The sequence below is a fragment of the Macrotis lagotis genome, chromosome 7, assembly GCF_037893015.1.
Source record: "Macrotis lagotis isolate mMagLag1 chromosome 7, bilby.v1.9.chrom.fasta, whole genome shotgun sequence".
Taxonomy (NCBI): Eukaryota; Metazoa; Chordata; class Mammalia; order Peramelemorphia; family Peramelidae; genus Macrotis; species Macrotis lagotis.
The window spans coordinates 167,534,814-167,558,457 of record NC_133664.1 but is presented as its reverse complement, the minus strand read 5'-3'; positions in this window follow the sequence as shown (position 1 = coordinate 167,558,457).

Genomic DNA, 23,644 nt, shown 5'->3' with positions numbered 1-23,644 from the left:
TGGGCAGATGAAAAGCCATTCATCACTTATTTAAATGTCTTTTTCTTAGAGCAGGGTCAGAAGTACCCTTCGTTGCTCAAAAAATGAGGTGATAAGAACCATGTAATGTAAATGAAGCTCCAAGTTTTGAATATGGTTTGTAGAGTATACAGTGGCTAGTTTTTACACTGTAAAATAAAGTGGGATTATATATGAATTCAGGCAAAATTAAACAAATTATTTTGATAATATCCCTAATAGGCTATCTAGTATGACATTAGGAAGCCTTGTTAATCATAAAATAATGAATTAAAATTGTTCTCAAACTAACCTGTAGAGGTGATTTTATAATGACAAAATAATTGCAATATGAGTTCAGTAGAATATAAACTCCTTGAAGGCAAGGACTGCAAGTTTTTTTCTTTCTTTTTTTCCTTAATGCTTACCATATCCTAAGCAATTAATAAATATTTTGTATCTAATAAATATTTATCTGAATGATTATGAAGAAATTTAGTCATATTCTGCCTCTAAACATAGTCTAATAACAAATTCATCCATTATTTTATTTGGAAATTAAAGAATACCAAAAAATATTTTCATATACAAAGTAGAATAGCAAAGATTGCATGTGAAACATTGTCATCCTTTTTAAAAACACTGTGGAAACAGAAGATTCCTTTTAGAAATTAGTACTCCTGAAATTCTAGTAAATAAATATTTTGGCACGTGTAGAGGAAAAATAATAATGTAACCAGCAAAAGACCAAGAAGAATCAACTGTGAAAAAGTATTTTTAAAAAAAGAAATGTATAAGAATTGACATGTGAATACAGAATTGTTTTATGTTAATGTTCTGTTTTGGCAATTGGGATGTAAACAAGCTATGAGAAATAGCAGGAATGTTAAGGTTTTTAAAATGAATCATTTTGACATTTGCAGTTTTATTTATTCAAAAACAAGATGAAATAATTTTAAGACTTTTTTTTTAGAGAGACTTTTCCTTTACAAAACTCCATCCAATATCAGTGATGTCATTACACTGTTCTGCAGACTTTTCAAAGTAGAAAAACCCTGCTTCATGTATTGCTGGCTGACTTAAAATTGCCTATAAAGCCATAGACAAACCTCCAAATCTCTTCTGAAGTCTTCAGCTGCATTTGTTTCCTCCCCTTTGGGAGAGCCTCCAGTTTTTGGTGATGACCAGTTATTGAGGGATTGCTTAAGAATGGAAATTTTATCCACACTTGGAGCTCTACATAATCCTGAGACTCTGCCTTGGGAATCTACTGGCCAATGGGAGGCTTTGACCTGCTTTATGGGCTATGATAATAATAGTTGTCCTTTGATTTCTGAAGCAAGTTAATGGTGGCATGACTTGCACATGGTATTTATTATAGTGAGGGATATGTTATGCAAAGGCATCTTCTCACTTGCCTTTTCCATAATTCTGCCCCATGGTCTGATCTGATAGGAAACAGGACTTATGGTGATGGTTGGGATGCTGCAGGAATCCTTGGCCTTTGAGTGTGATTTCCCCTCCTGTATCAGGGCCAATATATGATATTTGAATGATGGCACAGATCAAGCTATTGCTGAGGTCAAATTGTGCCAGAGGAACTGGAGAGAAGATTGAAACTACTCAAATCTCAAAAGGAGTGAGCTTTGAGCTTGGTCCAGGGGATGTAAAGTCCTGCTTACAAGTAGGACTTGTTTGTGGCAAATATGAGCTCAGACCTCTTTACTTGACCAACTCTATCTTTAGTACTCTAATATCTATTCTATGCTCTTTTTCCACTGATTTTTCTCTTGTTTATGGCATATAGGTAGTATAATGGGAAAAAGTGATGGAGGTGAAGTTAATAAGATCTGAGTCCTAGACATTTACTAGTTGAGTAACTTGAGGCAATTCACTTAACCTAGAGCTGACTCAATTTTTTTAACTTTAAATGCAGATCAAAAAATATTATTTTTGTGAAAACAAGCATTAACTTTCATTTTAAAAATTTTGAGTCCTGAATTCTCTCCCTTCTTCCCATCCCACTCACCCTCATTGAGAAAACAAATTATTTGATATAAGTTAAAAATGTGTAGTTGTGCAAAATATTTCCATAGTAGTCTTGTTGTGGAAGCAAACATAGTCCCCCTCGCCCCCAAAAAGAAACCTCAAGAAAAACAAAGTTAAAAAAAAAGTATGCTTCAATCTATATTCAGATGTCTTTGGGGATGGAAGGTATTCTTAATCATAAGTAATTCAGAGTTGTCTTGAGTCACAACATTTCTGAGAAAAGATAAGTCATTCACAACTGATCATCTTACAATAATGCGTTACTTTGTATATATAGTACCTTTCCCCTTGCATCTGCTCAAGCAACTTTTTCAGGGTTTTCCTGATAGCATCCTGCTCATCGTTTCTTTTTTGTTTTGTTTGGTTTTGCTTTTGTAGGGCAATGGGGTTAAGTGACTTGCCCATGGTCACACAGCTAGGTAAGTATTAAATGTCTGAGACTAGATTTGAACTCAGGTCATCCTAACTCCAGGTCCAGTGCTCTATTCATTTTGTCATCTTGCTGTCCGGTGCTCATTGTTTCTTATAGCAGAATATCATTCCATCATAATCACAAATCCACAATTTGTTAAACCATTCCTCAAACTGATAGGCATCCCCTCAATTTCCAATTCCTTGCCCCCGGAATAAGGGTTGCTATAAATATCTTTATGCTTCTAAGTCCTTTTCCTTCCTGCTTTACATCTCTTCAGGAATAAAGACCTGGTATTAATATTGCTAGGTCAAAGGGTAGGCATGGCTTCATAGCCCTTTGTGCATAGTTCCAAATTGCTCTACCAAATTGTTGAATCATTTCACAACTCCTCCAATTGTGCATTGATGTCTGATTTTTCCCTACATACCTTCCAACATTTGTCATTTTTTTTCTTTCTGGCTTATTCGTCAATAGATATATGGTAATATCTCAAAATTGTTATAATTTACATTTCTACAATAAATAGTGAGTTAGAACATTTTTAATATGATCATAGATAGAATTGTCAACCTCATCTGAAAACTGTTCATATCTTTTGATCATCAATTGGGGAACAGCTCTGATTTTTAGAAATTTGACTCAGCTCTCTATGTTTGAGAAATGAGGTTTTTATCATAGAAACTTGTTTCAATATTTTTCCCACAGTTACAATTGCTAAATTTATTTACCTCTTTCATATTCCCCCACCCCTTCTCCTTTCATCCTGTCATTCCTCAAAAGTATTTTGCTTTTGAATATGCTCTTTCACAATCTTCCCTTCCTTCTATCACCTCCTCCCCCTTCTCTTATCCTCTTGCTCTCCTACTTTCCTCTAGGAAAGCCACACAGCTAGGTAATTATTAAGTGTCTGAGGCCGGATTTGACCTCAAGTACTCCTGACTCCAGGGCTGGTGCTCTATCCACTGTGCCACCTAGCCACCCCTTTCTGGTGAGTTTTCAAGTTGACCTTGGTAATCTCTGGGCTGAGAGATCTGGAAACCACTCCTGCAGCTGCTGACCCAGTCCCTTCCCCCTGTATCTGAGTTATGGAGACTGCTCTAAAATAGCACAGGCCATGCTGCACTGTGCTCCACTCACCTGGGCACAACAGACCCCTTTCTGTCAATCTATCAAGTTATCTTGGACTGGATAATTGTTTTACTTAGTCTTTTTGTGGGTTTTGCCATTCTAGAATTTGATTAGACTGATTGTTTAAAGATATTTAGATTAGTTTGGGAACTTGGAGAGTCCCTGCACCATCTTTAGGGATGATAAAATCTACCTCATTGTATTATTTTTCAAATCAATTGAAAGAATAAGCTGCTTGGCACAGTCACTAGCACATTGTAGGCACATTCTTGCTCACTTTCCCTTCTTTTTTGCTGTTTTAAACCAGATACTTTCATTTGAGAATTTGGACTCATTCACCTCTTGTCCATCTCCACATTCACTTTCCAGAAACTTAGGAGAATTTTCCTGGAGTACCAGCAAACAGACAAGAATAAATCTTTGTTTTAACTATGTGGTGTAGTTCATCATTATGCCTTCAGTGAAACCAGACTTTATTGCCTAGGTTGTGATCAGCTCCAACTGTGAAGTATTCTTAGGCCATAATTGCAGAATAGCATGAGATCTTTGGGTCAAAAAGAATAAAAAGAAGCAAATTAGGAATACAAGTGTTGGCTAAGTCAGAGTTGTGTGTCTTCATGTTATAATTATAGAGCCACTGTACTGTACAGCAGAAATACTTCTAGCTTCCTAGGGATTCCTGCCCATTCCACACCCCAACCTAAAGCAATCATCAAATAACCAAGAGATCAATGAAGTAGGATAAACTCTTATGTGTTTCAAAATATTTAAAGCAACTTTTTTTTATGGTGCCAAAAAAATTAACAATTGAAACAGATGATAATCAATTGATGAATGAATGAATAAACTATAACATGTGAATGTGTATCATTGTGCTATAAAACAGGATATAAATAATTTCAAGGAGACATAGAAAGACATATGCTGATGCAATGTAAACTAAGCAGAGCTAGAAGAACATTTTAAAAAGCAGCATCAATATTAAATTAAATCTTATAAACCAATGAAAAATAAAATGAACAAAATCATAGCAAATATATATATATATACATATATATATATAACAATCCTTTAAAGATATGTATGAAGACTTTAAAACTATGATCACTATATCAACCTTTCATGAATTCAGAGAACCAATGACAAAACATACTATCCTCCTCTTGAGAAAAGGATGATTGATTCAAGGTGCAAGATGAGGCATATTTTTTTCTTTTTTCTTTTTTTAGTTTTTGCAAGGCAATGGGGTTAAGTGGCTTGCCCAAGACCATGCAGCTAGGTAATTATTAAGTGTCTGAGGCCGGATTTGAACTCAGGTACTCCTGACTCCAGGGCCAGTGCTCTATCCACTGCACCACCTAGCCGCCCTGAGGCATATTTTTTAATACAGAAAAGGGATTTTTTTTCTTTTTACTTGACTTTACTTTTTACTTGACTTTTTTACTTTTACTTTTTACTTGACTTGACTTTACTATACTTATTTTGAAAATGATTTTTAAAAATTTCTCATTATTTCTCAATGGGGTGGCACTTAAAGGGGAGAGAATATAGATTTATGTAAATTAATCTGTAAAAAAAGATATTGAGACACACTAAAAATGGGCATGTATCTACTTTCAGATTAATTCACTGTATTATTAGTTTTATTTTGTTACAAGAAACCTATCATATAGTTGAGATTATCTGTAGAAGTATGTAGTATCCAAATAGAAGACATCAATAAATCTTTAATTAGAACCTAATTAAAAAAGGAAAAATTGAATCTGAAAGATCAGAGTAGAAAGAATTAGGTATGGAGAGAATATGGCCTATGGAAAGATTTACTTGCCTATGAGTGAAGGCTTGAATTTAGTTTGACAAAGTTTCTGGGCAATTCTTGTCCAAACCAGAATGCTTATATGGTATTCATTTAGGGGAACAAACTCACACAGACAAAATTGCCTGTGATGATGCTTTTTTTATTAGTGTGATTTCCCCTCCCACACCATTGATAAATGAGGTTTTATCATTTAAGGGAGTGAACTAAATAATGTATTTTTGAGAACTACAATAAGTAATTTGTCTGAAAACTTTAACCATCTGTCAGCCCTCAGGTCTATTAGTCTTTTCCAAATCACTAGGGAAGATGCCCCAACTGCCAAATTGAAATAAAGAACATACCTTTTGGGTTTGTGACCAAATGTATGTGAAAGGGTACAGTTACAAAAAAAAAGGGAACATAAGATTGTAAAAAGATTAGTCATTTGCTATAAATGAACTACAGATTTATGCTATAAATTTAAGGCCAAGAGTCCCTTTCTCATATAATTTTGAACCACAGATAATTTGAAATAGTGCACAAGCTTATCTGCTGACCATTTTTAAGGAAGCTTGCCTTTAAAGAAAGAGAGAATCTTTAATGACTTTTTAGGGAAAATAACTAAAACCTTATCAGGGATGTGAGTTTTCCCAGTAGAGCAATTAAACCTAGGCCATGTATGATAATCACTATTTTGCCTTGATACTGCAGAGAGCTCCACTGGGTGTCCAGGTGCTAAGCATCCCTCACAGTGTAAGCTTGTTGACAAGTTGAAGATAACCAGACCTTGTGCATAAGGTAAAAATGTGGCTTCCAGCCAAGACAATGAGTGTACTGTCTATGTGAATGACAGCCGAAGAGGCTGCTTGCTCTTTTCTGATAACCTACTTCCTTCAGAGTCAACCCGTCATGATAAGCAGAGCAACTCTTATGGTGGCTTTCTTTCTTTCTTCTTTTTTGGTTTTTCCTTTTGGTTTAAAAATGAGAAATATATGTATTTGTGCACACACACACATACACACATATAATATATATACATACAAACACACATATATGCATACATGCAATGTATTTGATAAATATGTACACATAAATTTAGCAATATATATTTAAAGGAAAGGATATATATGTACACAAACACAAATGGATATAGATATCTTTATATATATATGGACAACATACATATATTATGTATATAGATATCTCTATCTGACCTATATTTTGTATATATATATCTATACCTGACCTATATACTGATATCTCTATATCTGTATTATATCTCTATATATTTTTATGTGCATATACAAACAGATATATTTTCCTCTATATACTTGACAATAGTGTAAAATAAAAAAAAAATTTCCTATACTCTTTGTTACTAACAGTAGCCAATTTTGCTTAATTGGATGTAGTCACCCTCAAATTCCTTCTATCCATTAGGAAGCCATAAATAGATATGTTTATAGGAATAAGGTCACAAAGTTATTTCACTTTAAACAAGTTTAGAAAATATTTATCTGAATTGTCTACATTTTGCTGCAGTGATTAAGGTGAAGTAAAGATATGTGATGAGTACAGGGATTATTCTGTATCAGTGATTCCATTAAGATTTTGAACAATCTGGGTTGTGGAAATGATGTGTAGTTAAGGGGTTGCTAAAGCTTAGAGCCCACACAAAAGAGAATATGAAGAAAACTCTTTGTTAACCAAGGCTTCCTGATTTAAAAATGGAAGGGCTAAAGATAACTTAAACTCAAGACAGAACTTCAGCTACAAGACAGAACATCTGAGGAAGATAAAATATAATATTGCTGTATTCCATTCCCTAATTCATATTATTAAACTCTTCAGATCACTTTAATCTTATAAATCATTAAATCACTTCCAGCCAGTCCCTGTCTGCTCTTCCTAAACATTTCTAAACACACTTATTGTTCCCTATCATTTGCATGCATGTTGGGAAACTGGAATGTCAACTCTTCTCCAATCCAAATTTCCAAGTTGTTGAACTTTAAAAGGTAAAAAACAAAACAAAGAATAATATTATTTATAAAACAATCCTTTGCTTTTCTTCTAGTTTTTCAAGAAAGAATGCAATTCTTTCATTCTTTTATAGAAAGAAAAATGCAAAATTATTTTGAACCTGTGTGTGTGTGTTTGTGCATGATTAAGAACAGTCAGTTTATCCTATCAGTGTCTCATTTACTTTAGACTCTTATAGACCATGACAGAGAAAAAAATCATGTACATATATTAAAGTTTCCATGACAGGATTTCCTTACCTCCCTGAAATCATACATCTAGACTAACATATGTTTTTTAAAAAATAATAGCTAACGTTTATATAGCAATTTAAGCTTTTCAAAGTGTTTCGCTTATGTTATTTTGTCATCTCTCCTCCCCTCAACCTCAGTAATTATATGAGGTAAGTGTTCTGTTTACCCATTTTAAAGATGAGGAAACTAAGACTGAGAAACTTTACATCAATTACCAAAGATTATATGTGTTTGGAACACAGAGTTGAATCCCCATTTTTCTATTCTAAGTTCATTATATTAGCTACTAAGGCCATGCTACTTTTCTAAATAGTCATGACCAGATATAATTTAGCCCTAAACTGTGTTTTATTTATTTCCCACCATAGCAGCACTCAGTTCTTCTATATTTTTTAATTTAATATTTAGTTCCAATTAAGACTAGCAATTACTTCTCTTGCAATATAGACAGTAAGGTGTTTGTGCTGTAAAGGGTTAAGATGATATTTAAGAAATAGCATCTATTTATATGCTTTACTTGTATTGACCTTCCACTAAATTTCCCCTCCAACTGCTTTACTAAGGGATGGAGGCTGTGTCAGTCAAGCACAAAAACAGACAGCTTATATTAAGTTGAAAAACCTTGAGTTTGGGTTTAGCTTGTTTGTTTTTCAAGAGCCAATTTCTGGCTAATTTCTGAGAGGGTGAACACTGGGTTGGCCATAGGACACCCTTATCAGAAAAAGGTTTTGGTACTCTCCTATAATGGTGAGAAGTACTAATGTGGATGTTGAGTTGTGGGTCAGTTGTTTTCCATTTCAAATTTTTGTGACCCTATTTGAGGTTTTCTTGAAAGAGATACTGAGCAATACCACTACTGGGTCTATGCCCTGAAGAGATGAGGAAAAAGGGTAAAAACATTACTTGTACAAAAATATTTATAGCAGCCCTGTTTGTGGTGGCAAAGAATTGGAAATCCAGTAAATGTCCTTCAATTGGGGAATGGTTTAGCAAACTGTGGTATATGTATGTCATGGAACACTACTGTTCTATTAGAAACCAAGAGGGACGGGATTTCAGGGAAACCTGGAGGGATTTGCATGAACTGATGCTGAATGAGATGAGCAGAACCAGAAAAACACTGTACACCCTAACAGCAACATGGGAGTGATGTCCAACCTTGAAGGACTTGCTCATTCCATCAGCGCAACAATTGGGAACAATTTTAGGCTGTCTGCAAAGGAGAGTGTCATCTGTATCCACATAAGGAGCTGTGGAGTTTGAAAAAAGTACAAGGACTATTCCCTTTAATTCGGAAAAAAAAATCCAGATGTCTTATTGTCTGATCTTGTTACCTCTGAGAATTCTGTTCTCTTTAAGGATATGATTTCTCTCTCATCACACCCAATTTGGATCAAGGTACAACATGGAAACAAAGTAAAGACTGACGGAGTGCTTTCTGTGAGGTTGGGGTGGGGGGAGGGAAGCAAGATTGGGGGAAAATTGTAAAACTCAAATAATATCTTTAATAAAAATTTAAAAAAAGAAAGAAAGAGATACTGGAGCATGGAACCAGGAGATTCTACAGTGATGGAACCAGGAAAGACTTTCTTGAACTGTGACTTAAGGATGCTGGTGAAAATTAGGAGGCACAAGTAAGAAAGAATATTTTAGGCACTGATTACAGCTAGTACCAAGATAAAGCATTGAGAGATGGCATGTCCTATATGAGAAATGAAAGTAGACTAGTAGAGCTGCATCATAGGATACATGGAAGGGAGGAAAGTGAAAGAAGACTTGAAATATAGGAAGAGATCAGGTTAAAAAGAGCTTCGGGGTGTCAAAAAAGAGGATATTTTGTGAGCAATTTTAACAATTCCCCAAAGCATTGTATTAAAAATAGAAAATGATAGTCTTTTTTTTCAGTTTTTTGACCAAAAACAAAGAAAAAAAACAACTGGGAAGAGAAAAATTATTGAAATTATTGTGTAATTTAGAGTAGGGTCTGACATACTAGACAATGTGTAGGACTAGAAGCTAGAAAGGTTAAAGTCTGATGTCAACACTCTAATTTAGATTGAGTCACTCAAACTCATATTACAATACCTACTTATTTTCAGGAGTGGTATGAAGATTAAGTATTAGAAATATCTATGACTATACTCAGCACTGTAGTCTCCTTGTGAATTATATCTTATAATCATATTTTTGCCATATCATACTTTCTGGCGAATGGAAGGATTAACTATAGAAATATAAGACCTCCACTTAACTGAAATAATTTATCATTTGGAGTTTATTTTTGAAAATTATATTCTACTTGAGCAGCCTCTGTACAGTGGATTATAAAAGATTAACTTATCTTCTTCAAAAGTATAATTGTGAGATATGATAAGTGCATGACATCATTCTTGGCATACCAACACATGCATAGAGACAGATTTGATGGGAAGGAAAAAGCAGTAGTCCTTAGAGAAATAAAGGATATTTAGAGAAGAGATTTGTGATTTGGACAAAAAGGCAAATTATCTTTTTTTTTTTACTTGACTTCAATCCTATTAAAGCATCCTTTTTTTTCAGGATAAGTATGTGATTTTCTGGTTTTGAGACATTTACTGCATGGAGAGAAGTCATATGTTTTCTTAGGATTGACCAGTAACTATTTCAGTTTATGTCTTATAAAGTACTAATATCTCTGAATTACCTATGCCTATGTCTATAGACACGTGCATATACATATAAGCATACATATTTACATATGTATGTATGTATATATACATACATGCATACACTCATACACCTCTCCATATATGCACATATGACTGGACAGATCCCATTTATCAAGACAAATTGGCACCAACTCTCATTTCATGCCTTTATAGACTAGCCTGAGAAACTGAAAAATTAAGTGAGTTGTGTAACACAACACAGTCTGTATCTCAGAAGTAATTAGAATTCATGTCTTCCTGATTCTATGGCCAGTTCTTTATTCTGTATGTCAACTTCTTCTTACAACACATATAAAAAAATTGTACACACACACATATGAATAAATAATTTTATAAAAGAATAAAGGATTTCTAACTTTAAGGGATATTTAAAAAGATTATCTGGAATAAATGACAAATTTAGAAGTAATTTTCTTTTATTTTAATTATTTGGAATATAAATATGTATATGGAAATATGGAAAGGGAGATAAACAGGAACTTTGAAAATTATTTTTATAAAAGACTATAGATTTTCACCTCCTTAAATCTTGTCAATTTCCCCTCCATATGAACTTTACTTCTGAAAATTTCCAAAATACAACACAAGCAAAACTATATGAAAAACAGATGCATAAATGACAACAAATATATTACAGTAACAGGGCTGTCATCACCCTTCAAAAACCACATCTGATATTGTCTATATATTGGACACCTGCGACTGACTGGGAATACATTCATTTGTAGCACATTAGTTGGTTTGCAAGGTTCAGCTGAGGAACGACATTTGTCTTAGGTCCAGAGTATGACTTCTGTGTACACATGCATTAGTAATGACTTTTTTTAAAAAAATGTGACTTATTTGGTTTTCAAATTACAAAATATTAATTTAAGTGATATGTATATTTTCAAAGTTCACTTTTTATTAAAAATACATGGCTATTTATGCTTTGTACCTAATTTTGAATTTGGTACATTTGATGGGACTAAAGAGGAGGTGGGAAATCTCACACTGAGTTATAACTTCTGGTCATGGCTATAGTAGAGAAACTTTTACACTTTTGCCCTTGTAGTATTCATATCTGAGGGAAAAGGGCCTAGATTTTATTTTTGGCAATTTCTCTTGAATTTTGGGGAATTTCTCTGTTGGACAGTTTAGAAATTTGATATCAACTTAGCACTTAAGTGTACTGGCCACAGTAAATCTGACAAAAGTTTTGTTACTAAAAATCAGTGAAACATTGGTTTTTAAAGAATAAGAAAAAGTAAATCTAAGTTCTTACTCTCTATTGAAAATTTGCCAGTGGCCCTAGGAGCAACATATAAAGTTTCTCATATTGGGAACTAGTTATGAGATTGACTGCAAATTTCATAGCATTGCTGGAATACACTTATGATGCTAGCCATTATCAAAAACATAATTGCAAATTCTCAGATGGTTCTCCTACAAGAAAATCCCTATTTAAGGAACAGTAGCTTATACCATATATGTTAAAACAAATTTCTATATATTATTTTCAAAAAGATGCTGAAATGTTGTGATGGCAGTTTTTTTTTCAGAGGTGTCTAGTGGGAAGAAAACTAGATGGGGAGAGAAAAGATATTTTTAGTTTGGCTGACTTTCATCCTCCAACTGTCTTTGGGAAATTTCCTTAACCTTCTGATAGCACTATGTTCCCGTTGGCAAAATTATTTTTATTTCATTTTACAAGATCCCCTGTGAGAAGATGACAAGTACCAGGACACCTTCAACACTATTCTAGAGTTATAGAAGAAAAGTATGGTTGCTATTTATGGCATTTTTAGTGTGAGGATAATTAGTTTCATAGATGGTAATAATTAACTCACATATGTATTTTTTTCCTTAGCAAGAAGTTCATTTAAAGATAAAAAATGTTAAGTGTTGTAGGGGCCATGAGAAAACATTGCATTAATGTATGTTTTGTGGGGTTGTCAATTGTGTCAATAAATTTAGAAAATCAGTTTGGAATTTTACTTGAAAAGTCCAGTAATATGACTATATGATAGATGCCTCAAAGGGGTACAAGATATGGATTATTAGTGGCAGCACTTTTCTATAATGAGGGATGGAAGAAAGAAAGCAATCATTTATTACTTACTATGTACCAGTTATTCTGCTAATTACTTAAAGATATCTTATATGAGTCAATAACTGTGTAAGATGGGTACTATTATTGCCCCAATTTCACAACTGAAAAACTGAGATGGACAGATTGTGTTGGCTAAGTGTCTGAGTAGTAAGTATCTGAGGCTTTATTTGAATTCAAACTAGACTCGGTCTAACTCTGTTCATTGGCTCACCTACTTGACTCAAGCAAAAAAAAAACTAAAAAAAAAAAAAGAGAGGGAACTAGGGAGATGCCCAGGTGCTCATTATTTATGTAATGACAACAAATTATGATGCTTAAATGTGATGGAATATTACTGTTCCATAATGAATCACAAATATGAAGAATTTGGAGAGAGATAACAAAGTATTATATATGAATTGAAGCAGAGAGCCAGTAAAACAAGGTACATAGTGACTATGACATAGAGGAGGCGTCTAGCTAGATCAGTGAACTGAATTCTGGCCCTGGAGTCAGGAGGACCTAAATCGAAATGTGATATGTCACTAGCTCTGTGATCTTGGGCAAGTCACTTAATCTCTTTTACTTTATCCATTGGAAAAGGGAATGGTAAACCCTCCAATATCTTTTTTCCAAGAAAATCCCAATATGTCGTTATCAAGAATGGACTCCACTGAACAACAATAATATGCTATGTAGGTGGAAAGTATAGTACAGTGAAAATATACTATGTGATTATAATGACCAAATGTGGCTCTGAAGAAGAGTTGAGAAACTGTTTTTTTCCCCTTTCAATTTAGAAGTGGGATACTCTAAGTATGGAATATTATACATATTCTTAGATATATAATCAATAAATTATTTTTGTTGAACTATTTTTTTCTTTTTAATCTTTGTTGTAAAAAGTTTTTTTAGACAGGGAAAGAAGAGAGGGTTTCAAATAAATAAATACAAATATATAATGTTTACAGAAGCACTTTGGAAGTATCAATGAACTAGAAGCAAAGTTGGTGGTAGTTGATTAGGAATTGACTGAACAAATATTGAAAAAATGTAATGAAACAATAGCTATGAAATATCAATATGTGTAGTTAAAAATTAGAAAGACTTGTATGAATTGTGAAGTAAGCAAAGTGAGATAAGCAGAGCAATCCTAACTTCAGTGGAAGCTTATCCCTCTTCTCTGCAGAGGTAGTGGAATATAGTTGAGTAGTTCAATAAACATTGTAAGTCTTGTTTAGTGAATATATATATATACATTGCTTAATATATTTCATTAGATGAATGGATTCTGTTGAGAAACGATAAATCATTGGGAAGCAATTACCCTTTGCAAAAAAGAACATCAATAAAACAAAAAAGAAGGTACTTTACAGAAAATCAAAATTCTTAATAATTCTTTTTTCAATTGTCATTTATTTAAGAAAATGGGGTTAAGTGACTTGCCCAAGGTCACACAGCTAGGTAGTTATTAAATATTTGAGCTCAGATTTCAACTCAGGTCCTCCTGACTCCAGGATCAGTGCTCTATCCACTGCTCTACCTAGCTGCCCCCCCTTAATAATATTTAAAGTAGAAATTGTCACATAGATTTGTGATAAAATCCCAAACAGAAACAACTTTGTAAAAAAAAAAGTGATATGATTATAGGTTAAGTGCTCATGCTGTAGGATAACATTATATGAAATACATGATGTTTCCTTTAAATGAATGTAGAAACACCAAAATCAGCAAGTCATTTCTAAGATTCACTATATTTGAGACAAAGGGATTAGAAAGGCATGATTATCAGCAATCTGTCTACAAGTTGAGCTGATGCAAAAAATACATTTCTTGCCTAATAATTATATTCAGGTACAAAAAGACAACAGAAAAATATCAAAACAAAGACTTAAGACCAACTCTTGATTTGCAGCATTGGAGTCATCTTTCCAATATGATTTAAGGAGCATATACGATGGAATTTCATGGCTTAGCAAATGAGAAAGATACTCTCATCTCACATCAACAGGTAGATTGTAAGTAGTAACTTGAATCAAATTGTTGGATGTAACCAGTGAATCAAACAACTAGGTAGTCAATAAATATATGGGTTTGTTTTTTTTTTAGGTTTTGCAAGGCAAATGGGGTTAAGTGGCTTGCCCAAGGCCACACAGCTAGGTAATTATTAAGTGTCTGAGACCGGATTTGAACCCAGGTACTCCTGACTCCAAGGCCTGTGCTTTATCCACTATGCCACCTAGCCACCCCTAAATATATGTTTTAAGTATTTGTTATAGGTATAAAAAAGAGGCAAAAGAGAGAGTCCCTCCTCTCAAGGAGATCTAATGGAAGAGACAGCATGCAAACAAGATTGAATGAATAATATATATTACACCAGATAAGTTTGGGATAATCAATAGAGGGGAAAACACTGCCATTACAGATAAGTTTGGGATAATCAATAGAGGGGAAAACACTGCCATTAAAAAGAGAATCAGGAATGTCTTTCTGTAGAAGATTGGATTTTGTTTGGGACTTGGAACTGGTGAAGCCAGGAGGTGGAAATGATGAGATATAAAATTCCAAATAAGGGGGTAACCAATGAAGATGCTAAAGATCTAAAGATGAAAAGTCTTCTGCAAAGAATATCTAGGAGACCAATGACACTAGATGATAAAAGTACATGGGAGGAGGTAGTAATGTGTAAGAAAAATACAGAGGCCAGGTTGTGAAGAGCATTAAATACCAGAGAATTTTATATTTGATTCTGAAGGTGATAGGGTGTCATTGAATTTTATTGAATAGAGCAATGATGTAGTCAGATCTGTTCTTTAGGAAGATTAATTTGATAGATTTATTGAGAATGGACAAGACTGGAGAAAGACTTGAGGAAAAGAAACCAGTCATATGATGAGGGCAGTGGTTTAGATATGAAATGATAAAGAGCCTACAGGTGGTGGTATTGGTCAGAGGAGAGGAAGGAGTATTTGAAGAGATGTTGCAAGTTAAAATTGGCTGGGATTGACAAGAAGATTGACTGTAGCAGTTGAGAAACAGTGATGAGTTTAGAAGTATACCTATGTCATAAATCTGAGTGATTATTAAGTGGGTGATGTCCTTTAGAGTAATAAAGAAATTAGAACAAATGGAGGAATTGGGAGAAAATATCTTTTCACATAAATAAAATCAGATCTAAACAATTTTAAAATTGTCAGTTGTTCATGGTTAAGTTGAGCTAACATAATAACAATTGACAATTCTACCTAAATTAAATGACCTATTCAGTTTCATATCAATCAAACTATTTTACCAAGCTAGAAAAAATAGTAATAAAATTCATTTGGAGCAACAAAAGGTCAAGAATATCAAGAGAACTCATAGGGGGAAAAAATGTAAAGGAAGATGACCTTGCTCTACCAGATCTAAAATTAAACTATAAAGCAGCATTCATCAAAACTACCTGGTACTGGTTAAGAAATAGAAAAATGGATTAGGATAGGTTCAAAAGAAACAGTAGTAAACAGCTACTAATCTATTGTTTGACAAACCAGAAGACTTCAGTTTCTGGGATAAAAACTCACTATTTGACAAAAATTGTGAGGAAACTGGAAAATAGTATGGCAAAAATTAGACACATATCCACATTTCACATCCTATACCAAAATGTCAAGATGGGTAGAGGTTTAGACATAAGGGACAATATCATAAACCAATTAACAGATCATGAAATATGCTGTCAGATCTTTGAAATGGGGAGAAATTTATGACCAAAGAAGAAATAGAGTACATTATAAATTGCAAAATGGATGATTTTGACTATATTAAATTAAAAAGGGTTTGCACTAAAAATACCCAATATTGCCAAAATTAGAAGGAAACAAAATCTGGGAAATAATTTTTACAGCTAGGGTAAAGGTCTTATAACAGTCTCATTTCTAAAATATATAGAAAACTGAATCAAATTTATAAGGTTACAAGTAATTTCCCAATTAATAAATGGTCAAAAATATGAACAGGCAGTTTTCAAATGAAGAAAATAAAGCTATATATGATCATATGAAAAAAAAATACTCCAAATCATTACTGATTAGAGAAGTGCAAATTAAAACAACTATGAGGTACCACCTGACACCTATCAGATTGGCTAAAATAAAAAAAAAGAGAAAATGATCAATATTGGAGTGTTTGTGGGAGGATTGAAACATTAATGCGCCATTGGTGGAGTTGTGAACTCATCCAATCATACTGAAGAGTAATAAAACTGATTATATCCTTTGACCCAACAATACAAATACTAGGCCCATATCCAGAAGAAATCATAAACAATGAGAAAAGTCCCACATCTTCCAAAATAATCATAGAAGCTCTTTTTGTAGTGGCAAAGAATTGGAAATTGAGGAGATGTCCATGGTATATGAATGTTATGAAGTATTATTGTTTTATAAGAAATCCTGAATGATCAGATCTAGAGAAGCATGGGATGAGTTACAGGAATTGATGCTGATGAAAGGGAACAGAACCAAGAGAACATTGTACACATTAACAAAAATGTGAGTTGATCAACTTGGATGGATGAAATCTCCTCTTAGAAGTTCAGAGAGCTAGGACAATCTTTCGAAACCTTTTATGGACAATATTATATCCACATCCAGATGAAGAAAAACAAAACAAAAAAAAATAAAGAAAAAAAAGCAAAACATAAAACTCCTACAGAATCTGAATGAACACTGTTCCCTTTTTAAAAAAAAGTTCTCTTATGTTTTTCCTCCCTATTTCATAGTTTTTTCTTTTCCCTTAGTCCTAATTTCTCATACAGAAAATGATAATCTGTAAACATATTAAACACAAATGTGCATGTTCAATGTTCACCAAACTCTTCATCTCTGAGGGGAGAGGGGTAAGAAGGGAGGGTGGAAGGAAATTATGTAACATATAAATATGTATAAATAAACATTTAATTGAAAAATAAATTGGGAAAATTGGGGGAAAAAGAAAAAAGAACAGAGTAAGTGGTAGAATTGGCTGCTGATAACAAAGGAGGAGATAATAAATAAATAATACATAAATATTTATTCATAGGTAGATGCTGCATCAGTGAACAAGTGTTCTCCTTTCAGAGGCTTCTTAGATCTACCTAAGGCAACTAGGAGGTACAATGGATAAAGCACTGGCCTTGGAGTCAGGAGAATGTTTGGGAGTTTGAATCCAACTTCACATATTTGTCATTTACTACTGCATGACCTTGAGCAAATTCCTTAACCCTTATTGCTTCATATCCAGGGCTATCTCCAGTTTTCCTGATTCACATCTGGCTACTGGATCCAAAAGACTCTGGAGGAGAAAGTGAGACTGGTGACTTAGAACAGCAGCCTCCAGTGAAATACAATTCATATGCTCGTCATGGCATCACTTCCCCTGATGTCATGATCTTCTTCGAGAATGAAGGACAAACATCATCATCATCAGGTTTACCTTGAACTCAGGTAATCTAGAGAATCTTAAATGATTTAGAGAACAATAAGCAATTGTGGGGCTGGGGGGGGGGGGGGCAAGGCTCTCAGGATTGATTAAACATTTGCAGGTTATGCCCAGAAATGCAGATAATAAAGTGGGTTCCTAAATACTTTGATATCCATCTGGTTTGGCAGTATTGGGCTTTGTGGGTAGAGAACTGGGATTGGGGAATGAGGGGAGGGAATGAAGATTCATCCCTCTACCTTAACAGATGTTGACAAATTGCAAGGAATGTACAAAAGAGCAATGGAAATGATTAAGAGACTGATGAATCAATTTATGATGAAAGATTACCAGGAAAATATGCAGAGCTTGGCTAAACAATTTAACTGCCTACAGGAAAATTAGGGCATAATGCTATGGATAGAGAGGAATAATTCAGGATACAATAAGAGAACATAATTTAAAATGATAGATTAAAAGGGGCAAATGAAACATTTTTCTTGTCTTTCCTTGAAGACTGTTCTTTATGTGTTCATTAGTTATGTGAAGGTTGACATCACTTAGGCCATTTCTATATGCTTGTAATCAAAATGAACGTGACTGAAATATTTAATCACTTGAATTTGTTGGACCTTTTAAAAGCTTTCTTTTTGGCTAAATTGGCCTGTCTTGGCTCCTGTTGCTCTTTGAGTCATGCTCCTATTCATTAAAAAAGAAGGTTAATTCTTTTAGTTGCACTGTGAACCCAAATAAATAGATTTCAATAGAAGTTCCAATCTCTATTAGTTGAATCCAAAATCAGAAGCAATGAAAATTAATATAGTATAGTGTTGGGATTAATTTGTGCTGGTTTTAGGAAGAACCAGGTACTACCTATGACAAATACAAGCTATCCCAAAAGTCTTAGTGCCATTCAGCACCTTAAAACATATTGAGCTTAATGGCTAAGATAGTTTGAGTTTTCTAAAGGCCAGTGAAGGATACTATATGAAGTCTTGGAATATGATTAGATGGTTTAAGAAAATCAGACTTTTGCACAAGAAATTCGAGCCAGGAATGAGACTGAATAGAAAGAAGAAAAGAGTCAGGTATAGAATTCTCATAAGTGTAGTGAATAAATTAGTTCATAATTTAAGCTATTAAAACTGCAAACTGCACTAAAACTTTTGAGATACCCTGTATTAGCTCTGTGTCCCTGGACAAATTGCAATGTTTCAAGCCAATCTCTAAAGTAAATTACTGTGCTATTGTAAAACTCAACAATGTTCAAGAAATTCCACACTGAGAATTGTGTCAATTAAGTCATACAGGTAAGGATCAAAATGACTATTATAATAAAATACCAACAACTATACTTAAAGATAGACTATCTTACTAGATTCAATTTTTCTCTATTAATAAAGATACCCTCTGTCAATGTTTTGCTGAAATTGTAGGACTGATAACTTTCAGCTTTGAATTTCTGGTGATTATAATTGATTACAAATAGGATTTCTCCAAGCAGCATCTGGTCTGTGACTTGGGTTATTTTCAGACTAATTGTCAATTGGTGGTTCAGGCTGACTCAGCAGGTCAATCCATAATTTTCTACATACATTCTTCTCTATATATAAGGTAGTTAGCATAAAATATTTATGGGTGAATGCTTTAAAGACTGTTGGGGACATTGGAAGCCATTTGAGCTGTCACAGTTCCATAGATGAAGAAAATTATTTTCAACATCTTATGGTTTTTTTTAAAATTGTTCCATGAAATAGATGTGAGGGTAGGTCAGTGAATGAGGCTTAAAACACATCCATTAGTCCATTAGTGATAAGGAATGATTTTGAAATTTGCCATGATTGGCCATTTTGTCATAATCCATATTACTAAAATAACAGGAAATCTAGAAAAATGGTGTGCCTGTGTGCATGTGTGTGTATATATGTGTGCATGTGCATGCATGGTGTGTAATACTAATGATAATAATGGATTTATAGAATGCTTTGAGGTCTCCAAAGTATTTTAAAAACGTTAACCACAGCCCAGAGGACAAATCAGGTTTCATCCTAGGGAAGCCTTACTCCAGTAGGCAGAGGTAGAAATTTAGGGTAAAAACTCTTGAAGTTTCGGTTTGGTATATAGCCAGGATCTCCTCAAAAGGGATTAACAGAGTCACTTCTAGAACAATTACTCCATTTACACAGAAGTAAACTTCAGTTATAGGAAATCTATTTACTTCCTTCTACCAAAAAAGAAATGCTTAAGTTAAAAGTTAAAAAAACATATATTTGCAATGACATATACCTAAAATATAAAATAGTAACCTACTTCAAAGGAATCACAGAAGCTTATAAACAAATGCTTAAGACATATAAGTAAGGCATACAATCTATAGAGGACCACCACCTTTATTATATTCTACCGGTGGTTTATACAATATTAAGATATCAAACATCCTGTAAGACTACTGAATAGGTATTTCATTTTCAACTTGGTCTGTACTTTGCAGACAACTACTTACCAAAGTTACATATTGAAGGGGATAGTTACAGGTTATACCTACTACTGGGCTCTCTTAATTTCACTGGAATGGTCTCCTAAATTTGTTTATTTGCTTTCATATTATTTATTTGAGTCAATGGGATTAAGTGACTTGCCCAAGGTCACACAGCTAGGTAATTATTAAGTGTCTGAGGCCAGGTTTGAACTCAGGTCCTCCTGACTCCAGGGCCAGTACTCTATCCATTGTGGTACCTAGCTGTCCCCTAGTCTCCTAAATAAGTCACTCAGTATATCTTTCTGAGAATTCAGAGAAATAATCAGAAACCAAATTAGTACCTATAGAGTTGACATGTCTTAGACTTACCTAAATAAATACATATTTTCACTGCCCATGCATATATTCTTCATAATCTGTTGGCAGGGAGAGATAGAAGAGCTGTCAGTGTCCCATCATACTTAAAAAGGGGAAAAGAAGAGTTTTGCTGATGGGCTGGTTTTTCCTCCATTAGGTATGGCCCTCAGTGATGGGAACATAGGGGATTAACCTCTGCTCATGTACTTTAACAAGGGACCATAGTATGTGCTTTTTACCAATCCTAAGTGCTTCCTGGCTAGTTCCTATTGTCCCAAAATATATGTCTAGAATATAGACCTCTCCCTGTAGGGTGTGAGTACATATTTCATGAACTTGACTCTGTTATTTATTTTGCATTTGATATTACTATATATGTATATGTATGAAGGCATGCATAAGTAGATTTATTATTTATATATGTATATCTACATATATTATATATATTATATTTATACATTAGACCCAATTATTGCATATAGTCATTGCTTTCAAGTGGAATTAAATAGGATTTTCCTCCAAAAATATAGTTTATCCTGCATTGGAGTATACTTTTTTAAATGGAATTAATAGAAAACTTTGTGACTATTGTACAGATAAAAACTTTGATTTCCTAGGGCTAAAGAGTGACTTTCTATTAGTGGCTTCAATACTACAAGATCAAATAGCAAGAAATAGCTTTTGCTATGTATAAACACTTAATGGTGAATTTGACTTTTAAGTTTTACTGGCATCCACTGGCATCATTTCAGCCACCCATGGTAGAAAGATCTAATTTATAAAAGAGTTCCCAAACTATTTTAATGTTGATTTAGCAACCAGAAGAATTTTACAACTTGGGAATATTAGATATTTCTGTTTAAAAATTTAACAGCACCCAAAGGTTTGCTTCTTTAGATTGTTTATATAATTATGAGCCTCACCATGGGAACTTTTGCAACACTACTTAGAGCAAAAAAAATAGTCTTATTTAATTGGTAGATATCAACCTCTAGTTTATCTTTCTCATTTACTGTTATGATAAAAGACTGATAGCAGTACTTATCTTGTGTCATTTTGCTACCTAGCAACTATAGTGGCTGGCTATATATTGAGGAAACCAAACAGAATGGCTTCCAAATGTTGTTTTTAGTATCATTATAAATGTGGGTGTATGTATGTGCATGTGTTTGTGTGTGTGTGTGTGTGTGTGTGTGTGTGTGTGTGTGTGTGTTTGTAACACTAGGGAGTTGAAACAGATGTTTCAATATTGTTTTTCTTGGTTTATTATTCATAGAAACACTGTGAGCTGAACTGGAGTCCCCAAACAGCAGATCATAATTGATGAGTTGATTGTGAAATCCAACCTGGTCCATCTTGGAGCAGAAACCATTGTGACATCCCTTTTTTGCTCACTGCCCTCTCACCCCTTTTGAATTTTACTTCCTTAGTCCCCAGGTAGGTATCTATATCTTTCTTTATACACACACATAATTAGGTTAGGAGTTTTCCTGAAAATTTTCCATTCCTTTTTGTATAAAATGTACTATATCATTTTCCCCAACATTGACCCTGTTTTAAGATATTGCCATTGGACATTGAAAGTCTGTAACTCTAAAGGTAATGACAATAATAGGTAAATTACTTAAACTATTAATTTTTATTTGTACAGAAGACTTATACCTATAGGACTAGAGATGATTAAGCATCTTTTCCAATTTCACTCAATTAGCAGAGGTGAACTTGGGTCTTCTGATTGCAAAGTCTATGGTATTTCTATAACATTGCATTGCCTCTGGTCTCAGAAAATTCAGAACCCTTTGACAATATTCCTTAAGGCTTTAAAGTTGTCCCTTTTAATATTCTTTAGCATGAAATATTCTAGTTATTTATTTATCTATCTTTCTATCTATCTATCTATCTATCTATCTATCTATCTATCTGTCTGTCTGTCTATCTATTAGGTTTTTTTGCAAGGCAAATGGAGTTAAGTGGCTTGCCCAAGGCCACACAGCTAGGTAATTATTAAGTGTCTGAGACCAGATTTAAACTCAGGTACTCCTGACTCCAAGGCCGGTTCTCTATCCACTGGGCCACCTAGTCACCCCCTATGGTATTTTTAAAAATGATTATTTACTAGATATAATTAAAATTAATTATAATTGATAATAATAAAAATTAATGATAATAATAAAATAAGTAATAATTAAAATTATTATTTACTAGATATAAGACATTTTGGAAATAATGCTAATTGGTATACCATTAAAGGCTTTGAGTGTTCTCCAGCTTCAGCTATAGCTATCATTAAAATTTGATTGGAAAAAGTACCAAGTAGTTTTGACAATTGTGAGCTTTGGGGATTGAGCTATTGATTCGGGTGCCATGAGGTTCAGAAGAACTTTTTTTTTTAATGATCAAGGGATTTCAGAATTCAAAGGAACCTCAGTGACTATCAAATGTAATCTATATCAGAGCATCTCCCTTGCAACACATGTGACTAAGATTCATCCAGACTTTTTTTGAAGCACCACCTCCTTAAAAAAGCCAATTTCACTTCCAGTCAACTCTAATTTATATGAAGCTTTTTTTTCCCCTGACATCAGATCTAAGTTTGACCCTTTGCCAAGTTCACCTAATTGTTCTTGGTTCTGTCTTCTGGCCCTCAGCAGTACAAATTTTATACCAATCCCACTGGATTACACTTGCAATATTGCAAGATAGTTTTCATGTTTCCACCAATCTTTTCTTTTCTAGGCTTTTCAACTGATCCACAAATGGTAGGAACTCAAGTTCCTTCATCATGCATATTGTTCTTCTCTGACCTCTTAAATGTGGAAAATGATTTTTTAACTGAAACTTACCAATTGTATGACCTGTACTCTGGCCATGCTTCCTCTCCTACCATATCCCCTAGGAAAACCTAGATTCTGCTCCTTGGAAGCAGG